Genomic DNA, 7500 nt, shown 5'->3' on the forward strand with positions numbered 1-7500 from the left:
GCGAAAACGAAGCAGCACACCTAGCAGTGTACTTGTCAAATTTGGACCCTGCAGGAGCTCTTTATTTAATGATGTTCACTCACTTTCAATCTCACAGCCACTAAAAAACCTGATTGTGATTGAGAGGTCCTCAGCAGCCAATCACTGTTGGGAGTCCAGCCTTCAAACACTCCTCCTGAATCCACAGTCACATCTGTGAGCATCTGGAACTTTGGCCCTGATCCTCCACACCGCACAACTTGGGATGACAGCGCCACCTACCTGTATCCTTTCAGCAGCCAGTCCATCCTCTGACCCATTTCCACTGTGGCCTGTTGCGTCATCTGGACCGGAGTCTGGATCATCAGTGTCCAGGTTCATGGAATCTGTCAGAGTGCCGCCGTCCTGTGATGTAATGATAGAGAATCACTCTATTTATACTAATGTGCAGAACCACTAGAGTGTCATTTCTTCACTGCTGTCAGCAACAAGCATTTGGTGTCACACTGGTGTACAACACTTATGGGCTAATTAATAAGAAATGACATATTTATGAATCACCCGCAATGCCCAGATTGTTGCTGCTTATCTGCTGATATGAGCCGTCAACTGTTGCAATATAGAACCACTGGCAGGAAATTACAATTAGTGTAGAGTGTATTATAATTTAAAAGTTTACTAATGGTAGTTCTTTAAAGAAATTAGCAGGGATGGAACAGGCTAACGTGACGACGTCACCTGTAATACGGTAGGAGCTCAACCTGCTGTCACGGCAAAAACTCTGTGTTACGTCCCGTCGAGGGGGACCGAGACACAACGTGTGGGACACCTTCCCCCACTCCCAAGCCTCATTCATTTTTCACTGCAGTTGGCAGTTTCAACAAAAAACATTTTATTAATCAGTAAATGAAATAAACAAAACAACTTAACCGGTGGGCAGCAAAGGCTTCAGGGTGGGCCCAGGCCAAAATAATAAACCAAACTCCAACTAGCTCGCCTTAAGAACTAACTAAAGAAAGAAAGAGAACCCAAATACAGAAAGGCTAACCTCCCTACATACTTAATAAACAGGAGAAAAGAGGGGACAAAGAAAATGGCAGCCCACCCCTACGGCTGCGTGCTCTAACACCATTTCAGAAGTGACTAACTGCAGAGTTGGGAGCGGAGGAGGGATGACCGTCAGGCTGGCTCGACTGCTCCTCCTTCTCAGCCGCGGTGCGTCCAATCAGCAGCCGACATCCAGGACCGCACCTGAAAGGCGTCATCCACTCTCTCTCTCTCTCTCACACACACACACACACACACACACACACACACACACACACACAAAAAACATAGAGGCACCAAGACCCACCTGTGGGTCATAACACCCCCTCTCTTAAGAACTAAACCCTATTAACATACCTACAAATAAAACTAAACAAGAAACACCTCAGTTCCCCCGAAATAAGAATTCCGCAGCTAGTCCACATGTACACGTGATAATGCATCTGCCAACACATCATTATCAACCCCCCTTCCTGTGGCAAATCTGGACATTGAAGTCTTGGAGAAGCAGAGACCACCGCATCTACGAGGGCATTATAGTCTGTAAAAACCTGACCCCAAATTATCATCAAGATGGGCACTGTCAGAAGGAGAACCAAAGCTTCTTTCTTAACTTCCCAATATTGACTCTATGTGCGTGCTGCTTACTTGTGGCATGTCCCTCTACTTCTGTCATGGTGCTAAACTGACGTACGGCGGGGGTGGTCAGAAAACAATAGTGGGTGGCTCTCAATTAATTTAACAATATCATGACGGGCTGATGCAGGAAAATGGGACAAAAACGAGCTTAAGTTATTCATAATTTCAGAGTTTCCCAGGCGCACCGAAGGAACGCCGATTTTTTTTTTTTTTTTCAATGAGCCCTCCCTCCGCCAATGGGCACGGAGGGGGCGGAGGCTCAGGCGACACATTTTTCCGAGCAACGTAACGTAATTTTCAAAATAAACTAATTTCAAAATAAAAACCGAATGACAAATTCGATCATATATCATAATTGTATGTTATATTTGTCAGTACATTGTATCAGAGTGCGAGAGAGATTAAACACACACACACACACACACACACACAAAAGTAAGCTACGGAGCGGGCTGGCTACGGGGCGAGGGGGGGCGATGATGAAAATGATTTTTTTTTTTTTTTTTTTTTTTTTTTTAAGGAAAAAAGACTGCAGCTGAGCAGAAGCGCTTGTCGACCGTCGCGGAGCTGTTCGTGTCTGGTGTGAACCAGTTGGAGCCTCGCTCGCGAAATCCGTCGGCGCTCCGCTTCGCGGCGCTTCCGCTTCGCGGCGCTTCCGCTTCCATTGAAATGAATGGCACGAGCCGCGCGCCTGTTCGCGTCTGGCCTGAACCACTACATTCAGTGCCTTTACATGGCACTAGAGAAAATCGAATTACTGCCTTAGTCCGATTATGATCGGAGAACTCACGTGCGTGTAAACACCTTACTCCGATTATGATTGGAGTTTGAGAACTCCGATTGGAATCGGAGAACTCCGATTGAGACACCCAGATAATGCGATTGGAATTTTCTCTGCCATGCATACGCCTTAATCGGACTATTAACTGGACAATGCGAGTGCGCATGCGCCACGCCTCGCTCTCGCGACTCATGACCGCACAACTACGTTGTCTAACAAAACAGACGGCGCGAAACAACCTGGCAAACGCGAATAAGAATGTTGACATTTGGAGAGAGGATGAGACCGGGGCGATGCTTTCGCTTTTAAAAGAGATGGACATATTAAAATAACGCGCAACGGAGACCTTTTTAAAAAGGGTAGCGCAGCAAATGCAGGGCTCCGGCTTTGCGCACCCCTGAACAAATACGTATTCCTTCGTATTTATATTTCTACCTTTTCGTTCACATTTTTTGTAAGTTAGAAGAATTTTAACTTTGTAAATAAAAGCACAGCAAAGACATGTTTTCCTGATTTGTTTTTATTTTGGTTATTTCGCTGTTATTCTGCTGGAAACGGCGTGCAGCGGCACCAGCTTCCTCCATGGTCGGCACTTTAATGAGCGTGTGTATAACTGAAAACACCGTTCCTTTGCAAAACCTGTACACAAACTCTCCCACCAGTCTGCTCCGAACCCGAATCCAACAAGAACGAGAGTTTGGGGTCCGTAGCGACGGCACAAAGCGTAGCATCGAAGTGTTGTTGTAGCCCTCCAACAGCAAACAACGTTCTTGTCTGCCTTTTAAAATAACCAGGAGCACAAGAAATAGGGTACACCTTATCTGCAAAGCAAGTAACACGTACATTATGAACTATCGTTCCATATCATAATAGATTTAATATGTCAACCGAAAGCAGCTGACCGGCTGAAAAGACTCACTCCACCCCCTAGTGTTGGGAGGAGGACACGTTCCCGTCAATAATTTGAATTTTTCAGCTGCATGGATACGGGGACCAAGGTGAGAACTCCGATTGGACGAGAAAACAGAATTATTGCTTAGTCCGATTAAGCTCTGCATGTAAACGCACTCATTGATTAACATGGGCGCTGAATGGAAGCGCTCGGCGCTTCGCTTCGCGGCGCTTCGCTTCGCGGCGCTTTGCTTCACGGCGCTTTGCTTCGCTGCGCTTCCACGTCCAGTGTGAACCGGGCGTAACTTTTCAACATTTTGACGTGGCAGATGCGGGACGATCGTTTTCTATCAGGAGTGTGCACTACATAATCTGTATCGGAAAGTTTGCGCTCCACGACATACGGACCAGAAAAATTAGCCTGCAAACGGGAACCGGGTAACGGCAACAATACCAACACTTGGTCGCCTGTCTCAAAAACTCGAGCCACAGCTTTCTTGTCAAACTGCCGCTTCATTTTAGACTGGCTGGCGACAAGAGTTTTGTGAGCAGTTTCACAAGCACGATGCAAGCATTCACGAAAAAAAATGACGTAATCTAACACATTATTCTCTACTCATTTAACATCGGAAAGCCACTTACCCCTTAACAGACGCGAGGGTCCTCTCACCGAACACTAAATCAGCTGGGCTGAACCCGAGGGACTCCCACACATACAACCGAGACTGAAGATACACTTTATGCTTTGGAACCATCACTGTGCTCACTGTGCCCGCCCCCCCCCCCCCACACACACACACACACATACACACACACACACACACACACACACACACACACACTAAAATATACGAATTGCAGTAGGTTGGTTTTGTTGCTCTTGGTTGTCTGTTAGTTTTTTGAGAGTTAGTAGTAGATAGATCCCTAGATAGTAAGTTTGATAGATGGATAGAAATAGATAAGTTAGTTACACACACACACAAGTTACACACACACACTCACACATACATATATATATATATATATATATATATATATATATATAAACCTCTTTCAATGAACTCCAAAACATACATGGTCAAAATCCATATTATTATTATGTTGTTTTTTAAATGCTCATACAAAACAAAAAAAATGTGTGACATTCACTTGTAGTACATTATTCCCGCTAGCAAGCTTCTCTTGTTACGACTGACCACTTTGACCTATGTTTTCCATATACTCACCTGAATCAGATCCCCTGCAAGGGTAACGATCTCGTCTCAGACCTCCCCCCGAGGTAATCGGTAGAGAGACGCACAACCAGCACGTGACCTCTACGATGAGCTTCCACCCACGGAAGTGCCATAGGAGAACACGCCTTAAATAGTAGGGCTTGTCCACCAGAAGGCTGTATTATGGTGTACATAATATAAAACTTATATAAAACTTCGGCCCAGTTCTGCTTGTATTGCAATGGTTGGTGTTCCTGAAGTTTCATTTTTCGTCCCTTTTTATTTTTTACATCCATGTTTGTGACGAAATAGTATTGTGAATCGCTAGCTCGCATTGCATGCTGGGAAACAGCGTCACTCAAGGAAGTTTTGGCTTCGCTGACACGGTCCTGAAGGGAAGTGGGTTTTAGTGCACTGGAACGGGATGAATGTGTTCAATCAAGCAGTACAAACCTGATTAATTGTCTTAATACTTGACTTGGAATGGCCATATTGTTTAGGATTAGAATTAGATGACAACTTCTTCACAATATTTGCAACTATTCAATTTGACCAGCAGGTGTCAGTAGAGGACGAAATTTCATGTTGACTATTTCCTAATGGAAGTGCTCTCTTTACGTTGGATTTTTCTCATAATTATTTGAAGTGTAGGCCTGTAGTTGATGAGGAATCACGGTGTGCTAACGCTACTCAAACAGCTTAGATGAAAAAAGGGAGTGTGATTTGGGTTTGTGGTACATTATGACAATCTTGGACTTGCAAGACTGAGGCGACGGTTCAATTCCCATCAGTGTGTATTATATATGTGTTATTTAGCTCATCTATTCTACATTTTAAATAGATCACATTTGACATCTGACCCACTGAACACTTACTATTGAACATATTTTTAAACTATGGGCTATTTAGTCTTGTTTTAGGATATAATATAATTCATTGCACAAACTGTCAGGCTAAGTATAAGAGCTATAGTCTACTACAATCAGTCATGCCAAAAAAGAGACATTGTCTTTATTTTTCATTTTTATTTTATTGTGTCAGCATTGAACCATACAAGCATGTCGTGTTGTCCAACAAGAATGCATGGCGAATCAAATCCCAAACAACCTATGAATCAATGAACAGGTTTCCATTGCCCTTCACTTTATTGAGCACTAGATGACCTCCTCGAGCACTGTGTCATTGAAGCCTCGAGTAATGAACCATTTTTTGAAACAAGTGTCGAAGCTTCAACAAAGCCTCGATCGGCCATCACTACCTACGGCTGCGTGCTCTAACACCATTTCAGAAGTGACTAACTGCAGAGTTGGGAGCGGAGGAGGGACGACCGTCAGGCTGGCTCGACTGCTCCTCCTTCTCAGCCGTGGCGCGTCCAATCAGCAGCCGACATCCAGGACCGCACCTGCAAGGCGTCGTCCACTGTCAGACACACACACACACACACACACACACACACACACACACACACACACACACACACACACACACACACACACACAGACACAAAGATAGAGGCACCTAGACCCACCCGTGGGTCATAACACTCCGTGTGGATCTTTTCACTCAGGCATTGAAAGGGGGTGCTAGCGCTAGCCGTTTGCTAAGCTATGTACAGACAGCACCACCGCTTGCCGAACCACATAGTCACACCGTTTATATACAACAACTCGTCATCAATATCTCTAAAGTAGAAGTCAAGAACTTTTTTCAAAAACGATAACTAACTCAAACTTTTTTGTGTGTTTATAAAAACAAACTAAAACAAACTTAAATTGAAGTCATATTTCACTTCGTTTACGTCTGTCAAATGAATATTTGCCCAGGAAAATCTTTTAGTTTTATGCAGCAGCACCTAAATGCACCTCGCGTTCTGTGACGTCACCCCTCTTTCACAGCAGTATGTTGACGAGCGACTCGCGGCGGGAAAGTCCGATATGCCACTTTTTCCCAATACGACGAAGAGAGTGACAAAAGCCAATGTCTTGTGGTGGAAAGACACAAAATATGTGGCTTGCTTCTAAAAAGGGAAAAACCCCGACAAACCTCCATTTAAGAAGCAGCAGTGGTGAACATGTTTATTGAGACTGGAAAGTAGACACGACAGTTTGACTCAGTTGACTCAAATATCCTGTGGCGATGAGAGTGGTTATGGCTATCTGATAAAGCAAGATTTAATATTGGGAATTTAACAAAATGAAAAGGAACCGACAACGCCACCCTGGGAATTTCACCCAGGGAGTTCTACTAAACACAAAAGTAATAATTAGGCACACAGGTAAGTTCTACGAGGAAGGAGTAGGAGACGTGGTTCAGAATGTTTAAAATAAGAAACCAACTTTTATTCAACATTTAAAAATAAAAGGAACAAACAGACCAACACTTAAAACGGAGCTACTGAGCTCCTTATTCTTGGTGTAGAAACTGAGGCTTACCGATGAGGGGGCAAAACGGGGGAGGAACCAAAGAAAACAAGGAACACCCCACTCACACGTGACACACCTGCAAAGAAAGTGAAGTGCAAAAAAAAAGAAGAAAACAACCACAATCCCGGGTCACAGTACTCGAAGGGGCCCACCACCCGGGACACCGCCACCACCAGCAGCTCTCAGCGACTACAAAAGAAAAGATAAACAGTTGGTTACTAAAAGTTCCCTAAAATCTGTCACATGTACTGAAATACACACACACACACACACACGCACGCACGCACGCACGCACGCCTGCTGTCTGAGGGTCAGCGGTGGCGACGTAAGTGTGGCAACAGAAAGGAGCAGTGTGGGGGAGGGGAAGATGATGATGTTGACGAGTTTACAGAATGCAAGGGGGTTATTGTTAAGGGGTAAGGATATGGACGACAACGCCACCTCAAGTTGTTTGTTGAGGAAATAAAATAATGAAAAGCACACAGGTTTCGTGTACAAATGAGCTGAGACGTGGTTTGCAAAAAAA

Source organism: Nelusetta ayraudi, unplaced genomic scaffold, assembly GCF_046127955.1.
Source record: "Nelusetta ayraudi isolate G7.1 ecotype Tasmania unplaced genomic scaffold, CSIRO-AGI_Nayr_v1 ptg000069l, whole genome shotgun sequence".
Lineage (NCBI taxonomy): Eukaryota > Metazoa > Chordata > Actinopteri > Tetraodontiformes > Monacanthidae > Nelusetta > Nelusetta ayraudi.